Source organism: Epinephelus fuscoguttatus, linkage group LG6 (assembly GCF_011397635.1).
Source record: "Epinephelus fuscoguttatus linkage group LG6, E.fuscoguttatus.final_Chr_v1".
Classification (NCBI taxonomy): Eukaryota; Metazoa; Chordata; class Actinopteri; order Perciformes; family Serranidae; genus Epinephelus; species Epinephelus fuscoguttatus.
In genome coordinates, this window is record NC_064757.1 from 38870606 (window position 1) to 38895621 (window position 25016).

The 25016-nt window shown below is 42.1% G+C and overlaps 1 protein-coding gene across 1 annotated transcript in view; it reads left to right on the forward strand.

Moving 5' to 3' along the window:
- Positions 1-1362: 1362 nt before the first annotated feature.
- The window catches only part of LOC125890064 (phospholipid-transporting ATPase ID-like), a 67902-nt gene continuing 44248 nt past the window's right edge, over positions 1363-25016 (forward strand). The window contains exon 1 of the mRNA XM_049578473.1: positions 1363-1493. The gene's annotated coding sequence lies outside the window, so the exon portion shown is untranslated. The remainder of the gene's footprint in view (positions 1494-25016) is intronic.

Below are 25016 nucleotides of genomic sequence, written 5' to 3' on the forward strand. Positions count from 1 at the left end.
CAATTAGTCTGATCAGACACCCGGCCTGAATTACAGCATGAACCAGCGGTATCCCTGTCCCAAAATACAACGTGTAATTTGAAATACAATTCAAAGGTTAAAGTGTAATAGGTGAACACGTTTCTTCATGCCGGTTTTGTCATGAACAGCACATGTCTAAGTAGGGCTGATGAAATGAGTGTAACAGTTGTGCTTAATGGCTGTATTTCGAGACATGATAAATGCACTGGAAATATTTAGTTAATAAAAAAATAAATATACTCCATGCAGTCGCGCCGTCCTCTCCCCCTCCTGCACTCACAGAATGGGCAATGAGACGTTAGAGGCAGTGCGGATTAAATACGAAAGAGAAAGAATTAGAAAGAATTTCAATTCAGGATTTGAGTTGGATTTTACAATGTTTTTATGACACAATTATCACTCACTCCAAGCGCAAAATATGGCTGCTGGATTTAATTTCAATGATAACGTGGATCTAAGGTGGATATAGCGTGACATTAAATTTGTGTGAGACATCAATAAAAATCTGACTCCACTTCTCCACCTCGCCGTCTGTGTCGCCACTTCCCAGTGTCTCCAAAATGTGCGCACGCATGACTCAGAGTTTGCTTACAGGCACGCACATTCTCCCGCCAAGTTTATTTTTATAAATCACAACCTTTGCGTGGGAAGTGGCATACGTCACTTTCAAGCCCTGTTTTGTGCGTAAGCAAGCTTTATAAATGAGGCCCCTGGTCCTTTTGTTTTGGAGAGAGGGAGACCTCTGTGGATAATTCAACTCCTGCTTAAAACCTCTGGAACATAAAAACATTGAAGGATTTCCAACTGGGTGGTTTCATTTGGTTGCAATGTGCAATCCGCACCACTAGATGCCACTAAATCCCCCTAAATCTTACACACTGGACCTTTAACTGTTGCACACACTGCATAAACTGTTTAACCTGAATTAAGCAGCTCTATTAAGTATATTTTTGCTATAATACACAGCCTAACAGCATATTTTTATAGTGTAGCTTTTGTACTTTTACTTAAAGGAAAAATAATCTGACTTCATGTTCCACCTCTGCCTCCACATCAGCCTCAGAAACCTCTGCAGCATCGGTGCTTTTCTGTAAGAGTTTGTGCTGCTGTTTCATTCATAACTTCACCAACAGGACTCATAGTTGACCCAAACTTCTTAATTACACCACTCATACTCGTGCTTAGTGTTTTTCGTTAATAGGTTTCCGTGTTATCAAGCCACGAGTTGATTTTTAACTAAATGGAGCAAACAAACAGTGCGCCCACGGAGGGGAGTGGAGAGAGAAGGAGGGAGGAGTGGAGGAAATAGAGGAGGGGAGAGCATGAGACAGGGAGGGGAGCGGAGAGGCGGGTGGTGGGAAGCCAGGAGCAAAAACACTAGCCCTCGTAGTTGGGAGATTTTACTAGTTTCTTTTCAGGACCTTGTGGCGACGCGCAGCTCAGCCGCAGGACGCACGAAGCCAGGACGCACGGTAAGACGCTGCCACGCTGCTTTTTAAGTGACCTTGGACGGGTCGAGGGGATTGAGAGGAGGGTGGGTGACATGCTGAGATGGATTTAGGGGAAAGAAAGGGAAGAGGTGAAGGAGGAAGAGAGAAAGGCAGACAGGCGAGCACAGGAAGCTGTAGTGAACGAGTGAGCGCTGTCTCCTGACTCTGTTTCCTTGTCTGTGCTGCCCTCCGGGGAGTCCTCAACTAAAAAAGTAACGGAAATACTGAGTTAAGGGAGGAGAGGAGGGCTGGTGCGTCTAGGTTGAGAGAGGGAAAATCCCTGCTTCACTTTCTTTCTCACAAAACAAACGTGGTTATTTATTTCCACAACAACTTTTGTGTCGTTTTGCGCTGTTTGCGTAAACCTCTCCAAAAACTTCTGTCAGGAGTCAGTATTTTATACGATCAGTATGTGTTTTGTTGTGTTTGTGTTCAATAGTTTCATTTCATGTGTGCGCTCAGACATGAAGGTGCATTAGGGAGTGTGTTATCGGTAAAGATGACGACACCTTTGTGAGAACAGTGATGATAAGGATGACTTTAATGAAAACGATGATTGTACTTTAGTTATCAGTAAACTGCGGTTTGCGTAGTCATATCTTCTTAAATATACAGCGGAAGATGATGAAGTAGTCATTCACATCCTGTGTCAGTGGTGCAGATCATTTCTGTCTGGGTCAGATATACAGTAGTTTGATGGTGTAACTTATTACCCAGCCAGCATTTCTATGTTGGTAGTAAACAGGCTGATAAATAGGCCCCATATGGGATTGTTCATGGGTTACACATTGGCTTCATAACAATTGCACACACTGATGGCTTTACCCAAGTGGGCCTCACATTGTTATGCTGGGGCTACCTGAGTACCAAGTGAATATGAGCCCAAAACTGGCATCTTATCCACTTGGGTAAACCCACCCATGTTGGCAACTGGTGTGGGGCCAATATGGAACAATCAACAATCCCTTATAGGGCTCATTTTTCAGCCCATTTACAACCCACATGGGTTCCACATACAGATGTTGGCTGGGTAGCTGTGACTGAAAGGAGACATTCATACTAAAACACTCTGTACTCAGTGTAAATATACCCCATTACAAGTAAAAGTCCTGCATTAAAAATGTACTGAAGTAAATGTACAAAAGTTTTTGTCACTGTGCAGGATGACCCATTGCAGAAGCATTTATTTATAGTTTATTATATTGTTGAATTGTTATCTTTGAGGTATTAAGATGTTACTACCAGGTGGCTTAATCCATACATACATACATACATCATTAGTTATTGTTGATTTTGTATTAATAATCTGACTCTGCAACGTAACTAAAGCTGTCAAAGTAAATAAAGTGAAGTAAAAAGTGCCTCTGAAATGTTGTGGAGTCAAAGTATAAAGTGGCATAATATGGAAATAATCAAGTATAAGTGCCTGAAATTTGTGCCTAAGCACAGTGCGTTTATTTCCGCCACCGAAAACACAGAGGTGTAGCAGAAAGGTCAGGGGGCCCTGAAACATCTTGAATATGTTAAAATGAGTTTGTGTCTTTACACAGAGATCACGCTATGTGGTCGCTACGAGACTGGTCTTTATGCCACCTTTGCTTTTTTTGGGGAGGGCTTTTTGCCTTTAATGAGGCTGGAATCAAACCTCTACCCACTGACTTACTGGGCACCCCACCTTTGCATTTTTACACAGGACCAAACAACAGTGGCATCATGCCGCTCCAGTGTGTCATTTTAGACAGCATGCCGGAAGCAAAAGAGGTACATCAGGGGTGACGTAACACAACAGCGTCAGCCTCTAGTGTGGCGTATGACATTTGCGTCGGCAGCGCATTATAAACAACAACAATGGCATCACGTGGCAATAACAATTATTCACTGCCTCTCTTATGTGGCGACTGATCTCATCCTCTGCTTGGAGAGTAAGGAACGGCCCTATTAGGGAACATAACCATTTTTCTCCTTCTTGAATTAGCAGCTAACTGCTTTTTAAATTTCCCGACATAACATGTCAAAACGTCGCAACTGTCCTGTTCATGGTCCTGTCCTGCCGGCTGTCCCTTTTCACACAGACGTCAATTCAGCGTTGCTACTACTCAGCGGCTGGTTTACAGGCGAGACAACTTTGTACCTTTTATACAGAACAGCGAGGTGAAATGCGGCGCAGAATTCAAACTTTGGCTTTTGAACGCCTTTATAAAATCATTATTTTTGTGTGTTTTGACATATTGTTCACACCAGTGCTGATGCTGGTTTTATCTTGTTGGTGGTGTATCATTTCTGAGGACAAGTGGACGACTGTAAAAATGCTAACACATCAAGATGTTTGCAGACTAACACAAAAGTTACATGGCAATATGTTAGTGTTTTAAAGTGAGGTGCATCCAAGCCATCTGAAACATTACAACATACGCCTCTCTTCTCCTAGCTACAGGCCCATCCAGCTTTTCACACCTGTCGTCATGCTGTATGTCTCTATGCACGCTAATGTCTTGTTTGTGGTAGGTAATATGGCTGTAATTTGTGCAGCATCACCTACAAAGAAAAGGAAACCTATCCTTTTCTTATCTGTAAGCATCAGTGGTAAACCCCACATTCACTTTTTTTTTTCTTTTTACCAGTACAAGGCGAAGCACGCAACAGTCAAAAACTGATGATCAGTAACTGGCATCTCCCTGAACGTAACATGATCATCATGAGCAGGAATGCTTTGTATATTCACAGTCCTATACAAATAGTTCAAAAATATTTACTTTTAGTTAGATGTAAAAATTATTTTATTTTTTTGCACAGCAAGTCTCAAGGATCAGGTGCTGGTTGGCCGCAGGAACATCTCAGATAAAATCATGAACATGTTCCACAGCACACTGAACTGAATTATTGTGTTTTTATTAAGAGTGAACAATGAGTTTCGCCCGTGGCTTCTTCAGGTTCGCTCAACAGAATCACATGAGCACTCACAGACTGTGGGCCATATTTGAATAATCTACAGAGCATGGTTTAATGTGCATGGCCCAAGTATATTTAGGTCATGTCCAGCTCTATGTTTGCTGGTCAAATGGCGCCTAATCTGGGCACAAAGTAATGTGCAAGGGGCAAAGGGGTTGTGTTTAGTCCCTTATTTAATCATAGGTGTGTTTTGGGTGTAACATGAATTCAAGCCAGGTGTACCTGCACTGGGCACACAGCTATTTACATGGTGGATTCAACTAATTGGAGCTAATTGGTTTCCTGCTGAAAGTAATGCAGTACAAGCAGTCATTCATTCATTCATCTTCTAACCGCTTCATCCTCTTGAGGGTCGCAGGGGGGCTGGAGCATTTCCCAGCTGACACTGGGCGAGAGGCAGGGTACACCCTGGACAGGTCGCCAGACTATCACAGGGCTGACACATAGAGACAGACAACCATTCACGCTCACATTCACACCTACGGACAATTTAGAGTCACCAATTAACCTGCATGTCTTTGGACTGTGGGAGGAAGCCGGAGTGCCCGGAGAGAACCCACGTTGACACAGGGAGAACATGCAAATTCCACACAGATCGAACCGGCAACCCTCTTGCTGTGAGGCGACAGTGCTAACCACCACACCACCGTGCCGCCCAGTACAAGCAGTCACTACAGCAAATATCGCGGGGCATTTAACTGGCAAAACTAAAAACTGTAGTTATAAACCTGACAGAGGAAACAGAGCGAAACTTTCAGCTTCTAAAATAATCAGTGAAATTACACTGCTCCTCAGGTGTAAATGCACACAGTGTCTCTTAATGGTAAGTTGGACAGCAGCTCTTCAGCTCTGCTCACATTTTAGGGTATGTGGTTAATATTTTTCTCATTAATGATGTATTATTTCAGCCACCGGCAACCCATCAGCATGTCCCTGTGTGTGTAACAAACTGAATTTACGCACGGTGTGAACCGGGAGCATCTTAATATCTGAATAACGCACTCTTTAAAAAGCAGGAAAACACTGTGCCACTCTGACTTTAGACCAGGTTTTTGATGGTCAGTGATGCAATCTGCTGCCTCAGAATAGCAATACACCAAAAATGCACCTGACCACACCTCATTTTAAGACCTATAAAACACATGCACTGTGCACTGCTTTGCGCAGGGTGTAAGAAAGGATCCTAAGAGTCTACAGCCATGCTGGCGGCTCTGTGAGGCTTCACTTAGGCAGGGGAGTGCTTTGAGCTAAATGCTAATGCCAGCATGCTAACATGCCCACAATCACAATGTCAAGGGGTCGACAAAGTTGTTGCAGTTCATCCTGAGAGGAACATGACATGGCAGTATGACAGTTGTTGAGATATTTTGCAGAAAACCACAAATATAAACCTCTTGTAACCATTACTGTGCATAATTATATGCCAGTCCCTTTTGTAGATGTTGAGATATTTCACTGAATAAGGACAAACTTTGACTTGTTGTTGGCGCCAGAGGAAAAATTACAGGGTCACAAAAGTCAGTAGAAGTTATCCTCTGGGGAACACGAATGCTTTGGCAGAATTTTTATGTTAATCCATGAAGCAGCTGTTGAGATATTTCAGTCTGTACAAAAACAGAGGACCAACAGACACACTGACCAGCATAGACAGAAAAAAAGAAGATGTGTTTTACAAAAGCAACATGCTGCAAAATTGCAAAATGAATGTGGTCATGCTGAAGGAGGAGCACGGTGAGGTAAAGATTACAAAAACAGATTGTGTGTATGTGTTACAGGCAAAAAATAGAATCAGTTTGGTTGATTGGAGAGATAAAATACTGAGAAACATGTGACTGAGCCTCAGCAGCTTCATCTTAACTTAACACTGACACTGACAAAAGAGTCATGTGATAAATCTTTCAATTTGATCTCATTTAATAACTTCCATTCGGTGCACAAATGAATCTAACATGGGTCGAAATCCAACTTTGTGTCGCAGCTTGAAGGTGCTTTGTTGTTGGACTGATTGGACGCTGCGTCTGGGTGTGTATTAAGCTTAAAAGGTCAATCAAAATGTCGGGGTTTTATCAGGTAAGATGAGAGGAGGAATGGCTCTGTGGCCTGAGAGGTCAGGTGAATTATTCAAAAGTCGATTGTTCGGGTCTTTTGATGCAGCGCTCGGGGCTTGACACTGTATTGTGCCCTCGTGTCATAACTGCATCTCACTTTCCCATTCTTGCTTTGTTAATGTTCATCATCAGCGTGGGGGGGTAAGAGGTCTTAGCAGGTGACATCGCTGTTCATACATGCATCAGCCCAAATCAGTTTTTAGTGTTTTCAAAGGAAGAATTCTCTCAAAACGCAAGGATTTTCTCCCCCACTGATTAAGGACTTATTTCCTTTTTTCCAGACATGAAATTAAGGCAGTTTGTGAGCAATGACTCATCCTACTATCACAACTTCTCACAGTCAACTTCCTCATTGACGCCCAGTGAAATCTACAGCGGATACTGTCATTAATCAGTAACCTGCAGGAACAGTTCGTTAGCTTCTCTTTGTTTACTCAACCCAGTTGCTGAAGTTAGACTGAAGCTGATGCTGTGGTCAGTTGCCCAGATCCGGCTGGAGGAAGTACCCAGTATCTTTTTGTTAAAAATTACCAGTACAACAATGTGAAATACTGAGATTACAAGTCTTGGACGTAAAAGTGTGGAAGTATCAAACATGAAAGCACTTGATTTATTATATTATTGTAACTGATGCATCCATGTGTAGGCAGCATGTTACTGTTATAGCTGCTCCAGCTAGTTTTAACTACTTTATGCACAGTTATGTATGACCCCTTGGTTGTTTCTCAACGTAGGGGTCTGGCCCCTCCAAAGGATCTAAGATAAAAAGACAAGAACAAAAGAGAATAGCAGAGTTTAAAAATACAACCCTCCTCTTGCTCCCCTCTCCCCTAAACTCCTCCCACTAAATGACAGCAACACAGTGTTTCCCAAACATTGATTGTAGAGTTGCCTGCACCACATTTGCTCAGCCCCTTCTTGCTCTGCTCTCACTCTCTGTTTATCTGACCACAAATGAGACAAGAATTAGCTGCTAGCCACCCCACAGTCCCTCTGCCTCTCTTCCTGCCACTGTGGACTAGGGCTGTCAACGAATATTCTAAATTCGAATTTAAATTTGAATTTGAAAAAAAATGGACCTTCGAATGTGAAAATTGATACTCGATTGTGGAGAAAAAAATAGACCAGACAGCGAAAGGATTGCTGCGGGGCGCAAGCTGGCCACAGAGCTGCGCGGTGCGGAGCTGCGCGGTGCGGAGCTGCGCGGCGCAGCCGGCATGGATGACACAATCGGTTAACATGGGCGCCGAAAGGAAACTGGCTTCGCTTCGAGGTGCTTCGAGGCTATTCACAGCGCTTCCGCGGGCGGTGTGGCCATGGGTCAGAGAGGGGGGGCGAGCGAGAGGTCCGCGGTCGTTTATAACGTAATGTTATAGATAATTGTTTTATGTGTTTTAATGTGTAGGTATGTAAATGTTTTCAAAGACATTTATGTTGAAATAAAAATACCTACAAGTAGTTATGTTTCCTTGTAGTAGTTTGCCCTCTTGTGGACATAATGCGAAAAAAAAAATATTCGAATGGTTCGAACCTATGAGTTATTTTTAGAAGGAATATTCAAATGTCATTTTTGAGCAATTTTGACAGCCCTACTGTGGACTGTTTGCCTAGGAGGAGAGCGGGCAGCAGCTCTGGAGACAGACCTTCAGTCAGCGGCTAAAGTGGCTCAAACACAGTCAGCATGTGGTGTCACAGCGGGCTGGTGGCTAGTGGCAATGCCGGGTCTCACCTGTGTAATGGCAGCAACAGAAAGTTTAGTGATGTGGCGAGGAGTCGGAGCTGTCCGGTGCTGCGGCTCTTGACTCTGGCCCGCTCTCCTCCCAGCGAGGTGGTTTGTGACAGCGGGGAGTGACGGGGAGGAGACACTGTAATTCAAAGCTCTAGCTAATGTTAGCAGGATATACATAGTCTGAGTGGGCGGAAGTTCGCTACATAGATCAGCCTCTCATTGGGCGGAATGAGCCACCCGCTGAAGTCCTACCCTACCACCTCCGGTTGCAGTTTTTCAACACATCCTTTACTAACTTTTGCGGTGTTTGATCTTGCGGGCATGTAGCCATTTTTCTGCCATAGTTCGCGTCCTGTAGGCGATATTTTTGTGGGCATGTTACACCAAAACTTGTTTCCCCCTGGCAATATTTTTGCAAGCACACCGTTGCTGTGGCACCGCCCAGAACGATTGTGATTGGTTGAAAGAAATACAAGAAGCCGGGGCGTTTTTTTCTCCAATCTCAAAGTGAGAGTCGGCCCAGCCAGACCTTTCTTTTCTTGAGAAAGGTCTGGTGAGCGAGACTAGCATATACATGAACATGAAGCCGCAGCTTTGAGCCTTTAGCTCGAGCTAGCAGAAGGCTAAATTATTAGCAACATTTTTACTTCACCAATATTGACATGTTTTGTTTTGTTTAATGTCAGACTCTCCTTTAGACTTTTTTTTTTGATCAGTCTTTCTGTTTTGGGTTGCTTTGCAGTGTAGACAGTTGTTGCCAGTGCAGGAAGGAAAAGCCACTTTCTCTGTATGGTTCTCCACCACTGAATCAGCTTTCACTGAGGAGACATGCATGTGTATCTGTGTTTGTAGAACAGCCAATAGGAACACCCTCTCTCTGAAATTGCCTATGATTGGCCAAAGTCTCCCATCACAGGTTGGATTTTCTAAAGCCTGACAAAGGAGCCAAGTGGAGGTGCAAAAGTCTAGTTTTCTCTCAGACCACTTGAATTTCACTCAGCTCAAACTCTATTATGGGATTTTTGCCCAGGGACACCAAAATGAAACTGCCTACCTCAGCTTTAATGGGAGAGGAAGGGAGAAAAAACAAAGTTATGATATGCAAATCTCTCTTTTTCAGGTTTTGTTCTCCACTCTTTGCTTTTTGTGAATATTAGTACTAATATTTGTACAACTGTTGGGCCTCAAACATCTATTTAAATGAAGCTGCGTGAAGCTTTGAGGATAAATTTCTCTTCAGCGGTGCTGCTGACAACTCACTGACATCTTTAACCTGTGAAAGGGAACCAAATTATCTTTGTGAGAGGTTTTGTGATTTATAAGCATATCAATTTGTAAGTACAGCTTGCTGTGAAGTTGAAGTTGAAAGTAGCATAATGGACATACTCAAGTGGAATACAAGTACCTCAAAATTGTACTGAACCTGAGTAAATATACAATTGAATTTGTCTTTAAAATTACATGCGATGAGTCTTTATAGTGGTGAAATAAACAGGCAATTAATTAAGTGTCTTGTGTTACATTATACGAACTAACTTCTAAGAGAATATATGTAGACTGCAACTACAGAATCCAAACAGAGACCACATGCTGTAAAGGAGGACTTTTTCAGAGGCTGGCCTCCTCAGAGTTAAATGTGTTTTTGTCCTTTGTGGTCAAGGTTCATAGCTGAAGCTCCAAATTAACGGAAGAATCAACAAACCAAAACAAATATGGTCTGTGTGGTTTAGTGACACAGAAAACAGGTGAACAGTAGAGGCCATTAGCCTCTAACCAGGAAGCCAAAACCCAGAGCTGTGCCTTGGTTTCCAGTGACAACAGAGATACTCCATCTGACTGCACGAAACAAATCAGTAGCTACAAATTGATCCATTAAACCCTCAGTTATAAGATGCAGCGCTACAGTAACAGTCTTTTAACAGAGTGCTTCTTTGAATCTTCTGCATCAGTTTTGCAGATGATGACATCCTATTTGTGATCGAGCACAGTCAAACTAGCAGATGTGAACCAACTTTCTGGGTACGAACTGTTGATGAAATTCAGTAGGAATGCTAATAAGATACCTGACAGTTGGTACCAATAATCAAATCAAATCAATGCTTTTCCACAACATTTTTTACAAAAAAATAGTTGTAATTTTTTTCCAGAGGCCAAAATTCTGGAATGTTAAACGTGATCTAAACCAGTGGTTCCCAGCTGGTTGTCTGACCAGTATCTGTTCTAGATTTGCTGAAGCAATTATGGATTGTATTCTTCTGCAATGGAGCAGAACATCTGTCTACCTTCTGTGAATAGTCTGTTCTCAGATCAAACCAATATTTATACATGTTTTAGCCATTCTACTATATTTAATTTTTTAAAATCTGTTTCAGTGGTGAGGTCTGTAGCGTAGGAAATTCTGACATTTGTGAATGAAGAATGAAGCTTTTAAATGCAATGCTTATGTTGGCTTTCAGACACATATCCTGTACCAACTAAAGCTGTGTTTAATGACCAGTGAATTGTAACCATGCACCGCTGTGTGTTTGTGTTCAGCTGCGGGAGTGTGTCTGTGTGTTTTGACCGAACTTAGAGCTCGACAAAAACTCTGGTTCATTCAGTTTCTTCCCTTTAGTCTCTCTCACTTAGCTTTGTCTGGTGTCTACATGTGTAGGAATCAGTTTCATGAGGCGGAGATGTGCACAAGATTTTGGCTCAAGCTGAAACATTTCCAACTGACATGGATGCATGTTTGTGTCAGTTTGTGCAGCATAATATGTACAGGGAAATTTAAGTCTAATCGCCTCTGAAATACGCTTTGGTTCAGTTTGGAAAACACTAACGGAGTGTCTACACGCGATGTTTTTCAGATGTGTTTTCAGTCATCTGTCTCACACTTATCTGACGAACACATACACTTCTTTACTAATGTGAAGAGTGCTCAAACACTATGTCACAGTCAACCATTGGTTATCTTGCTTCATCAGGCTGCATCAAAGCAAAATGTTGCCGATCTAGTTGCAATTTTATGTCTTTCCTTTGTGTTTCCACTTTGTTTTAATTAGGAACATCAACTCCTGATTATTTCCTCGCACGCAGATGCAGAGTTTATGTGCATCCCAACGGTCAGCTGGCTGTTTGCTGTTGTCTTTCAACAGAGGACATGAAGCGACAGAAAGTCTTTGATTGGTCATTATATGTGACTATCGGTTGTTTGAGATTTCCTTAGTGTGTCAGGGTCTTTACATTAAAGTGTGACATTATTTTGCCACATAGTTTTTTGGGGGGATAGCCTGCAGCAGTTAGCATGCACTCTGCAAAAGTGGGGTTTTCTACAACAGCTCCAGCTGTAGATCTCCACCACAGACCAAAGGCACTCAGGGTGTGAAGGTGTCAGTTTCAGTCAAGCTGTGGTTGAACTGTGGGCAGATGAAATCCAGAGGCCTCTGCAGAGTGAAGGTTTTACTCATTTCTGTACCCACTGTTTGACCTAGATACACCTTTTTTTTCCTAGTAACAGCACATCCTCAACAACAGTCCAAACATTGTTTCTGTTTGTGTTAAATCTCTGCCTCCTGTTGTTTAAGTGTCCTTGAACAATGAGCATCCTTATTTAAGGTTTTGAGTTTATTTTTCTGCAAAACACTTTTGTTTTTAATTTGCCAAAATAAGCCAGTTTTCTCAAATGTTCGGTGTTACTAACAGCTGTTTTTAAAAAAGAATATTTTCCATCGTCGTAGGCGTTGAGTGATTCGTACATTCTTAATTGTAAGACTGTGCAGCCTATACACAGAAAGTTTCTACATTTCATCAACTAAATGTACGTCATACAGCCTGTCACCTTTTCCTCTGAATTCTGCGAGACCTCAATAGTAGCGACTCGCCTTGGATCTTCCTACCTAAGCTAGCTATGGATTCCAGATCACAATCATCTTGGAGGACAAGAGAGAATTTAATAGTGCGTGGGCATAGTGGTTTGGTTTTACCGCCAATCCTGCAGAGTTAACGTACCCAACAATCATAAAAAGCCCAGTGCAGAGTTGCCACCTTGTGGTAAAACGTTGATGGGCGAAATTAGACTTAATGTTATCTTCATTATAAGGCTCAAATATGTTTTTATTTGAGAGCTTTTTTGGCCAAAAATGGCTCTTTTGATTGTAAAGGTTGCTGCCCCCTAATCTGGATTATTGATTCATTATTTTGGTCATTTTTTAATGTAAAAATGCCAAAACTTCCCCGTGTCCTTTGATGCTAAATTAAATGCTGAATTGTTTGGGTTTATAGATGCTGGTTGGACAAAACCTTTGTATTGGTAAACCCTGTTTTCCCTGTATTGAGTGCTCATTTGCTGCTGTTGAGGACAGTTTGGATTTCTGTCCTAGTTTTGTGATTTGTCTCTACTTGTATGAAAAGAAGCAAGAAAACTTTGGTGTTGTAGGTTTCTGCAAACCACAGATGCATCACATTTGTATGTTATAGGCAGATATGTTGAAACTTTATGTTTCAGCAATGCTGTGGTTAACGTGTGGTTATGTGTGGCTCCAAAACCACTTTGATATGGTGAGGAAAAGATCGTGTTTTGGCTCGCAATGGCCAGTTTTGGTGGCACAATCCCCACTGGACATGCAGCAATGTCTTGGTAAAAAATAACTGCCTCTCTTGGTGTTAAGAAACACCAGCGTTTGGGGGCGTCTGCAGCTTGTAAGATTGTCCACACATCCATTAATTAGTGACAGCTTACCACGATCAAAACATCTGCCACCACAAATAAGTTTTCTCTTTTTGTCAAAATTTATAGAGGGGACGTACACATTTATAAGAAAAAAAAAGTTTATTATTGTATGTAGTAATACCATTCTATTATGTGAATGGGTTTGAGACTGTTGGTACATTTCACTCAGCAATGCATGTTTGAGCAGCTGCATGGAAGTTACATGTTGATTTAAAAACATTAGCCCCCCTTTTAATAATGTACAGTACGAGTCCTGTTTTTCATTGTTCCCAGTTGCTGTTGGCGGCCATTAGCAAGAACAGCTATCAGTCGTACTTCCCGCAATTGTTGAGTCACTGCAACAGATTTCAGTGCTGAAATCTGAAGGCAGATATGTTGAAACAACAAAACGCCCAGTTTTAAGTGTTTTGCAAAATCAACAGTTGAAGGTGCAGTTTTTACACAATTGGGAGATTTGTTGGTGGAGACAGAAAACCCAAATAAACGGCTTTAGAGGGCGCAAGCTTTTATTCAGTTGGAATTTCAGTTTTGAGCCTGTGCTACTGTGCAATTTCCTCCCCTGCCTTCCTTTCTACGGTTGCATTGGCCAATGATCTGGAGTATTCGGTAACAATACAGGACGTACTGTGTAATCCACAGAGAGAAGCTGACCGGGAAAATCTTTGAAGAACTGACACAGTAATGATGAATGTGCCTCTAGGGTTGCAACTACAACTATTTTCATCCTGCAGATTAATTTCTTGAACAATGAATTGTCTGTTTTGTCTGTGAGACATGTTTTCTAGAGCATCAGATGTCCTGTTTTGCTCCATCAACATTAGAAATTCAAATAATCAGTTTACTGTGATGTAAAAGCATCATGTTTGCATTTCTTTGCATAACAGTTGCAGCTGAATGTTCTGTCAAGCACCTAATTGAGTCATTGACTGATCATTGCAGCCCTGTATGAGTGGCTTTATTGCTCAGAGTTAATGTGCTCTGAAAAATCCAGTGTGCGCTGCCAGCTATTATTAGCCAGCAGCCTGATAACACAAGTACCTGTTGATAGAGATGCAACAGAAAACGTCGGCTGGAGGATTTTGGAATGCTGAGAACTGTAGAGACAAAACCAGGACATTTCTACCGAGATTTAAATGCACACTTTAAAGTTCTTCACAGAATACCTCTGCAAGGTGTCTGTATGTTTCATGAAAGCACTGTTAATGTTTGTGGATGCTTTATGAGGGAGGTTATTGTTGAACACGTCTACCAGGCACAGGCCCCAGGGTCTGTTGTTTAAAATGACTGTTCACTATGGGTGCGTCATATCCTCTCATTCACGATAATACCGATACCATTTTGAATATCACATAAAAAATTCATATCCTGACACTTGCAGTGTTTCGACTTGTTGACATATTGACGTCGTACTGTTACCCACGGCAGCAACAAGCATGGCTGAAAGCGAAAATATGACATACTCTGCGGTGGTTCCAAAAAGAGGAGCAGCTTCAGTAGTGTGGAATAAACTGTGGCCTCCTGAATGTTTTATGAACAGCCCCGGACTTCTCAGACTCTTTTAGTGACTTATCACTCAGAGGGAACTCATTCAGTGGCTCCTCTGGCAGCAGCACAGCGTCAAGCCTTTGGTAATGTAAACCCACGTGTTGTTCGTGGCTTCACAAAAACTCCATATGTGAATGTGCGATAGTTGTGGTATCATAACAGCCTGTCACAGGTTACAGCATGATGATTAGAGGAGAAATGGCAGAGCATAAAGGTCCAGGTGGAAAAAAACAACTCAATCATTTAGGATTATTAAATGTGTAATTTGTGGTATATTTTATTTCGTCGAACTATTAATATTGTAACAGTATCTGAATCTCACTCTGAGTTACTGTTGTTGTTCACAAAACTATTTTAGAGTCATATCGCCCAGCCCTTACTGGTAACACTTGTTAAAGATGGGCTGTCCTGATCAACCAGGAAGTGATACATGACGACCACAAAGAGATGCAAAATAACAACAAGGAACCTACAAGGGGATGCACAGTGACTACAAAGAAGAGGTGTAGAATAACCACAAAAAGAGGCAAAATGACTACAGAGGGACACAAAACAGTTACTGGTCATTCCTCCATCTGGGTATCCTATCTAGGAGTGATGAGGGGCCTCTTATATGTCTGAGCCCAGGGGCCCGTTGTCTCTGAATCCATCCATGCCCTTAATCTGTGTCGCCTGAGAAGCCCTTAACCTAAAGCTCTCTGTTTACTCTGACAGCAGAAGAAGCCATGAAGAGCCTCTTCAGAGCCTCAGCTTTCAGAGAGTTAAGGCCTGTTTCCACCGCAGGAACTTCGCGGTAATTTTAGGGGGCCGGGGCCGTTGGTGCGTGTCTCCACTGCAGGAACCACCCCCGAAGGACAGAGTTCCAGAACTTTTACAGGGGCTAAACAAGTCCCAGAGAAACTTCTGGCTGGGGCTTGGGGAGTACTTGGTGCTGATTGGATATACTCAAGGCGGGATGTGACGTTTTGTAAATAACAACATGGTTATCGTAGTTTAGCTAGGCTAACCGTTAACTGTTAGCAGTGTCTGTAATAACTCATTAAACGGTCTGTGAAAAAAAGCTTTTTTCCAGCGGATATCTTAGTTAAAACATGATTGAGCTAGCAAAGCAGTTTTGTGTTGCTGTGTGTGGTATTTATTCAGTTTTGGGAAATCACGATGTCTAGAAAGCATCAGTGGCTGCAGCTGACAGGGACAGCTAACAGCAGCAGTAAAGCTAACATCAGGACGTCATCTGTTAAAAGCCTCCCATTGTCGGATACAACGTGAAACTACTCCAATCATGTTGTAACTAAGACATCTGCTGGAAAAAATATTTTTTTCACGGACTGTGACCGGAGTTATTACAGACACCGCTAACGGCTAACAGTCTCCCTACGCCCCTATGTCGCCCCCGTCAAAATGGTCGCGCAACGATCACGTCACATACAGAGCCCGGTAACTTTACAGGAACCTTCCTCCTACTCCGCTCTCTCAGTGGAGACATGGTGGTTGAGAGGGCCAAGCGAGAGGACGTTCCTGTAGTAGTTCCTGCCCCCCAAATAGTACCAGGAACTTCTTCAGTGGAAACGGGCCTTTAGACTCCCCCCGTCTCAGAGACACATTAAAGAGACCTCTTTGTCCTCTACACACCTTTCTCTCCTCTTCCTCCTTGAAAATAGACCTCATTTAGCCAGAGCTCTGTTTGCTATTAGACAAAACACACAGAGGGGGGAAACATGCTGAAAGCGCAGCAGCTGTGCTCATTGGCTTATCTGTTACTGTAGTGCACTGTGTGATGTATGGAAAATATTATGCAACTACTGCAATATTTCCTCAGTCGCTTCAAGTGTTTGAGGCCTTGTTCAAGTCAAACACTCAGTACCAAATGATGTTGTTAGGTACGTGTGCTGTATCCCTGACACATTCAAATAGGCTATCGATGCGTCCAGGAAGTGCACCCAATTATCTCCCTGTGATAAAGCAACATTGTGAACAGCTAATCTGTGTTAAAATCATAGAAACAGTGGCATCGCGTGACTTGACTTGTTTTGAAAGTATTCCCAATATCACAGAAACCACTGAGAGTGAAACTTGTGTTTTGGATGTTATCATGCCGTCGAAGATGTTTCAGTGTTTTTGTGCTCGGTGCTCGGCACAGATCTGACACCTAACCTGTCCGCCCTCATCTCGAGCTTTCTGAGGCTCTTTGCGCTGCCATTACAGCCACCTTTGTATTTTTACACAGAACAAACTACAGTGGCATCATGCTGCCCCAGTGCATGATTTTAATAATATATAATAGTAATGACTTTATAAAGGACACAGAGAAAGGTCCATAGCGTAACACATAACAACAGACAATTGTCCACTGTAACACAACAGTGTCAACCTCTAGTGTGACATATAACGTGTCGGCAGTGTTTTCTAAACAGCAACACTAATATATCATGGCAATAACAATCATTTACCGTCCCTGCTAAATGGTGGCTGATTTCCTCCTCTGCTCGGAGGGTAAGGAGCTCCCAGACCTCACTGTTTTCACAATTTGTGGACATTTTCAGACGCTGTTCTTCTAGTTTTACTTAGCTGCTAACTGCTACAAGCTATTTTTTAAATCTCCTGCAGTGGGTCGCACACGTTACATGTCGTCAAAACATAACACCTGTGTCGCCCATGATCCTGAACTGCTGGCTGTCCCGTTTATACAGACATCATGTCGGCACTGTTATTACCTCTTATGCCCAGGTCAGAGGTGAAACAACTCTGTCCCCACGTTCTGTGATTGTACCATTGGCAGCTGCTGGTCTTTCAAACAGGGGAAGCTCACTTTAAGCTTACATCATAAAATTTGTCATATTGTAGCGAGGCAGTAACTTATAAAAGGAACATTTAATTGAAGCCGTTTTTCAACCACACTCATGCCATAGAACCACAGCAACACACACCTCAAAGATTTTCAGATGGGTTTAAACACCTGAACTGTGTACAAACGGTGAAAATGAGCTCTATGGCTTATGGAAATAAGGAACTCCGGACGGCACTCTGTCAGAAGACTCCACTCGCAAATATCCACATGGGACTGAGCTCGAAATGCGACGCGTTGTCAATCACAAAGGGGTTCAGCCTTTTAGACAATTCCTCCAATCATCATGCAGACACCGAGCGTCCTCTCCCGCCTACCTCTCCATTAGATCCCAGGGAAGCTGAGCCTCCCTGGAAGTGACGATTTTGTCGCATTTATCCAAAGACCGTCTCGCTTTGCTGCATGAAAGTAACCTGCTCAGCGCTGTCTCGTAGGAATGCTTGGAGGTTCTGCATCCACCACCGTCGAGAATGTATGACAGGGAGGTCGCTTTTGAAAACTGGTGATAAACAGCTGACGTTTGAACATCATAATCCTGATGTGAAACGCATCCTAGTGCACGTTTAATGCAGTGTAAATTCTTATTTTAATGTAAATTCAGTAGTGCATATTTGACCATTTCTTCTATGAAATTTTAGCAGAAGTTCAGCTTCCCTTGTTGTCTCAGAGCAATCGCCCCTGGATTGTACCTTTTTTACAGAAACAGCGAGGCGGCATTACGCACCTTGACTAGGCAGTGTAAAAGGGGCTATAGTCGAAATGAATGAAAGAAAAACTTAAAATCTCCTCAGAAATAGAATAAGCATATTTTTCAAAATTTATTCAATAGCTTATTTAATTTTTATGGATTATCACATAATATGACAAATTTGATCTTCTTTATAGATGATTTCAGCGCTCTGTATATTTAACATGTATTATGTTTTGTACATAGATGGTGCATAAAGATATACTGCATTTAAAACCCATTAACATCACAGTCAGTAGATCACTGTGAGAACTGTTTTTCTTTCTGGGGGGAGGTGTGTGTGTCTCACGTCATTATACTGGTGTAGTTTTCTGATAAGAGCAGTTGTTTGGACGTGAGTCAAGTTGGATTTAAACCAGGTTGTGTAGGTGGGGCTGGACTACCGCATGTTTAAAGAGAGATTAATGATGGCACTATAATATACTCAGGCTCTTAAACTGCAGTTTTGTTTCCATGAAAGTAGCTTTAAAAGGCATTATTCCTCATCACCTGACACATTCTGCATTGGCTTGTTCTTGCTTAAACTGAAGAACATGTGTTTTATAAGGCATATTTGGTATATTTGGTAACTTTTCAACTCAGGCTGCAAGTATTTTTCTTTCACGAATCTTTCTTAACCAGCTGATTAATTGTTTTGTCTATACAGTGTCAGAAATCAGATATAATACCCAGTATAATTTCCAATTTTAGAAGGCAACAGCACAGTGACTGAGGATGAAACAATCCTACCTATTGTAAAGACAGTGATCATGGGGAACAATTCATTACAGATGAGGGAGAAACTGCAGGAGTGATAGCATCAGATAACAGAGAGAGAGAACCATGCGGTCCGCGGCTGCAGTGTCAGATGAGGGAGAGCCTGGTACTCGGCAGCTTGACAGCAGTAGCGACACTTCATACACTGATCAGCCAAACCATTAAACCACTGACAGGTGAATTAAATAACATTGATCATCTTGTCATAATGCAGTGTTCTGCTGGGAAACGTTCGGTCCTGGCATTCATGTGGAAAGTCTACTTCTCTGTGACCCATCCCTGCGACTGCTTCTATTTTTACGCCCCTAAGGGTATTGGTCACGTGATTGCAGCCTTTCAAAACACATGGGATATGTATGAATTTGGATGCATTACTTTTTGTAGGAAAACATACAAACAGTTTATGAGAACAGCCTGGTCTGCTCAGAAATGTGATAAAGAACTCAAGGCATTGACCGTGCCTCAAAATTTATTTACCATGATAACAGATTTTACCTAACAGCAGGGCTCAGTACTTTTAAGGTATGGACCGAAATAACCTAGTACCAAGAAGTATCAAAACGCCTCCAGTCAAACAGTCGCTGCATTCGATCCTTTTTGCACAGTGGGGACTTGATCCTATCACAAAATGTTTCTCGCTGCTGTCTCTTGAGCTGTCCCAACAGACTCACACCTAAACTGCTTGACTCTGTCGTTAAGCCCATTTCAGACAGAGTTGAAACAGGCAGCTACTTGCAATGTACCGTTCTGCAACGTTCTAAAAACCTGCCGGTTCACACCAATGTCAGTGTATCATCTCTATGCAACAACTCTCTGTACAGGTGACGTGCTTTATGATGTGAAGACCAGCTGAGTTGCAGGTGACACCATCAGCCGGCTTGAGTCGAGCTCAGACCACCCCACAACGTTTTAAAACGGTTTGTCTCGTCGTGAATCTTTGGTCTGAACTGAGCTTTAGGTATTGTTAGCCACGCGATGCTAACAGTTAGCCATTATCACTGTGTGTGTGCAGCCAGGCAGACTCTCACCGTCTGTCCTCAGCTCAGAGCTCACACTCCTGCAGCAGCAGCTACAACCCATACAGCTCATGGTGTGGCGAAGATGCCACCAAAACGTTTGACTACACAACACTTCTTCCACATTATACTGGTATCAGTATCACTTTAAGTGTACCGGTAAACTTTAGTGTCAGCTGGTTTTGGAGTGAGCACTAGAAGGAAAACACAAAAGGGCTCTTCAGCTGTTTGGATACACAATCATTTGTCCACACACACACACACACACACACACACACACACACACACTCAGTGGAAAAGGTTGTTTCTTTCAGCTGCAAACAAGCGGTCAGTTTTGTTAATAGAGCACTGTTTAGTTTGAGAAACCAGAGATCACTGATGGGACAAGACCCTCATTCATCTGTGTGACCTCTGACCTGTTGAGGCACCCACAGGTGGCTGTGACACTGGGATACTGTTACCTACCTTTGTGTACCCGGAATAGCAATTATTCCACTGTTTGTTGCCTGCACTTCAAAAAGTAAAAGGTTGTGTGTGTGTGTTTGTGTGTGTGTGGGTGAGTGAATAAGAGCAGAGAGAGAGAAGTAGGACATTTCCAAAGCATCTCTGGGTTTTGTTGGTAAATGTGGTTTGAATTAAACCACAACATGTTCTGATTCAAACCTTTTGTTTTTCCACTGCGGCTTCACAGCTTAAAGTGAAACAGTTTTTACCTTTCTGACCTGTTTAAACACCACAAGTAACGTACCTGGAAACAAAGTTTGGAGTTACACTTACCAGTTATTAAAGTTTTGGACATCAGAACACCATGTTTATAGTTTGCCATATTAGATGAAATCTTAAAAGACTATCTATAACTGCGGTTTTTAACATTGCAGCTCAAATTTAAACGCAGAATTTTTGTTTTGCTCCCATTTTCACAGGTTTCAGTCTAAACCTAAGACTCTTTTATGCACACTCAAGACTTATTTCACTTAAATGTTGGTTGCAAATGTGTTGAAAAGCCATGTCAGTGAGCACGTCTCCTTTTCCAAGATGATCCATCCACCTGGCAGGTGTGGCACATCAAGACGCTGATTAATTAGCAGGTGCGTCTCGGGATGGTCACAGTAAACACTAAAAGTTTCACACAAAAACCACTTGGTTAGGATCTGAAAAACATCATGTCCAGTTTCACACTGGATACAAAAACACCTGGATCGTATGTCGGTTGTTGCGCAGCCACCCATCAGCAGTCACCTGGCCATTTACACCAGAAGCGCATTTCTCCGCAGCTTCCATCAAGTGTTTCTGCTCCTCTGCTATTTTCTAATCACATGTAGAGGTTTGTCTCTGTCTGCTTCTGTGTGTGTGTGTCCGCTTGTGTCTTTTGCTGTCTGCTTAGACACCACTGACAAATATGTGGAAACACTGGACACATATTTTAGTATCTGTCATAATCAGATGTAAGATATTTTTGGGCGCCTTTTTTGCCTTTATGTGATAGGACAGATATAAGGGGGCAGATAGAGGGGGATGACATGCGGCAATGCAATTGGTTGGAATTGAGACGGTGGCTGCAGCAGCGAGGACATAATCTTTGTGCATGGGGCACCTGCTCTACCAGGTGAGCTAGTGGGCGCCCCATCTGATACATTCTTTTTTATCATTTATAATAAGTCATCAGTGTGTGAGAGTTTTTTGTTTTTGCCAGTTTTCGCTCAGGCCCCAGAGCTCGGAGCCATCGGTGTTGAAATGAAGCAGGCAGCACTCCACCGCAAATGGGCGCACGTGACATCATTCCCAGACAGTGTGAACCCGACATTAAAATACACACTTATGTTACTATAAACACGGCTGGACACGTCTTGAACTGTTGTTAAAAAACAGTCACATTATTAGTCTTGATCAGTGGTCTGCTACACATGTAATCTGAACTACATCATACGTATAAAACATTTAATGTAACTTATGTGTGGTTTGCAGAAACGTACAGTGCCAGCATTTATTCCAGTGACTGGGCTGCTCTTCTCCTCTGCAGAGCAATAAAACCAGGTTTACAGGTTCATGTATAAACAGTCGACTCAATGTTTTATAATTTGGAAGTGGTATAAGCAGGATAATCTCTCCAACCAACATGGTTATAAAAATATTGCTCAGTGTGGAGGCAAACCTCGTAGCCTCTGTTTTCATTTTTACAACTATGTTTTTAGTTGACTGTGTTCTGGGATGTGATTGTGTGTTTATGATGCTTTACCACTTTGACGAGCAAAGAGGGATAAACTATGGTGTTATAGTGGTCGTTGTAATGAGGTCATCCTCATGCAACATTATGGCTCTCTGATGTGTGTTTTTATTACAGTAGTGTTTGGATGAGTGTCGTTCTAACTTGCCTACAGTATATGTCAGGCTGTCAGGCTCAACAGGAAATATTTTGTGGTAAATTGTTGGTTGTGATCAATCGTTAAATGTTCAAAGAACACCAGCATTTTTATTTAGTTAAACCTGATTCTGGGGTTAAAAAGTCTGCAAACACAGGAGATATTACCAGAGGTGGGACTAAGTCACTAGCTATGTTTCCATCCAAAAGTGATTCGAATCATTGGGAAATGTGCATTTAAAGAAATACGAATCCTGTGTGTTTCCATTAAATGTACGGACTTTGGTGAAAACTACGAACTCGCGCAGGTTTTCCACACCGGAAACAAAACAAGTCTCACATTCTTCTTCTTCTACGTTTTCTGGCAGTTGGCAACCAGCTTGTAAATGCATTACCGTCTTCCCGACCCGGAGTGTGGATATCACCATGGAGAGAGGTGCGCTACGTCAGACTTAATTCGAACGTAACTGTTTCCATCCCCCGTTTTGTGAATCAACCAAAACCCGGCTAAAGCGAACGTATTTTAGTTTGTGCAAATCAGGGGATTTTAATTCGAATTTTGCCGTTTCCGTCATAATTTTCCAATGCGATACTTCTAGATGCGCATCTAAACAGGCTGATGGAAACATGGCTACAGTTTTGCAAATCACAGTACATCCCAAGTCGACCCACAAGTCCTAAATTTTGAGTTTCGAGTCCTAAACAACTCACATTGCGGTTTTCACCTAATATAATGCCATTTAAACAACAGTATTAATATATTACATGAATCTAATATATTAATACATTCATGTATTAATATATTATATGAAGCTCATGAATGCTTTTTAAATTTTGTATTTATTAATTAAAACGAGTGTATAGGAAGTTGTTGCCATTCTAATTTTCCACTCACGCATTTCGCATACTGCAGTTTGTTTATGTTGACCATTGTGTAAATTTTTGTATTATTAATTATCTTTGTGATAATTTTTTCCAACTTGCGCTCACTCATGTAACGTTAGTTCTTCATGGTTCTCTCCTGCAACTTGATTGGATGCTTTCAGATCGATTCAAAGTGCATTATCTGGGGCATCAAGTGTCGACTTACTGGGAATAAACACGTTAATGTTAGTTGATTGAGGAATTCATTTGTCGCACACTTTTTAAATAACATACTTTTTAATCTTCAGGCTTGAGAGAAGGTGTCAAGTATTTTCAGGTGAAATGGCTCAAGTGAAGTCACGAGTCATTGGTGTTAAAGTCCAAGTCTAGTTGCAAGTCTTTTTTTGATTTTATCAAGTTAAGTCTGCAGTCATCAAATTTGTGACTCGAGAATAACTTGAGGGCTGCGTTCGTCTTCCCTGCTAATTCTCTGGCACCAGTTGTGTCTCTGCGGTGTGTCGGCGCTGTAGTAAACCCTGGAAAGTCTGAGTATCTGCCAAAAGCGAGAGTGAGAAACTCTGAAACAACTCCCCATTAATCTACAGTCCACGCTGTTATGACATTTAAATTTAAACCCTCGTTAAATCTTCCGTGTGACTGCAGTGAGTTTAAATGTCACCTTTTCTTACTTGCTGGAGACGCCTCTCGCTGCCTGTGTCACATGACTCCGTGTTTGGCTGTGGAATAAACTGGGTGGTTAAATTAGAGTGAATGAATAGGTGGACTGTTTGCTTTGGGGTTTTTATGGTGGGATGTGGAGGGCGGTCACAACTGTGAGTCTCTCTAGTTGTGATAATATGTGAGAAAACTCAAGAATGTACCCAAATACAACAGAGGGAACACGTGGATACAGATATTTATACACACCTATAAACACTGATGCAGACAAAATACACACTGTCCTGGCCATGTGTGTGCGTGTGTGTGTGTGTGTGTGTGTGTGTGTGTGTGTGTGTGTCATGCAGAGCCTTGGCATTCCTGTTAAAACACACACATTCTTCAACAAACACATGTGGGTGATATTTATAGCTCCAGCGCTGACGTCACCTTGGCAACCGGCATTCAAAAACCACCGCTTCCTGTCCAGGAATCCTCGATGTGGGCAGAGGACACACACACACACACACACACACACACACACACACACACACACACACACACACACACACATTTTCCCTCACTGATGGCGACATTTGCACTTCGTAAAGTTTATATCTCTGGTGAATTTTGTTAAAAAGTTTGTGGTTTTTGGACAGTTTTCACTGTTGCTGCACAGAAGCACCAACACACACAAAAAATACTTTACGCACTCAATCATTTCACCAGGATATGAATTAATCCTGCTCAGTTTCTTGATTTTGTCTCATCCGAACGGCAAACTTTTTTCATTTTTACAAGATTGTTTTCATGATATAACATAATCATTTTCTTGTTATTGTGACGTAGCTGTCTCGTTATCACTACATGCTAGATTCTTCTTTTTTTAACATGAAACATAAATCATTTTATCATAGTAAAGCACTTTATTCAAAGCCAACAAACAAAATAAAACTAAAAGAACATCTTGGTGTGTCTCTCCACTGTTCCAACAATCACAAGCGGTGGTTTGGTTGGAATAAACCACTAATGTTAAACAGTGTGGAGCAGGTTGGACCCACATGCAGGCGACTGCAGACCACAGGAGCTCAAAGAGCTCACTCTTTATCCCAAGGAAACAGCAACTTAACATCACAAAAAATGAAGTCAAAGTCTTACAAGGGGATGAAGTGCAGGTGTAGAAAAGGGGCAGAGGAGCTCAGGGGCCTCATGTACAAA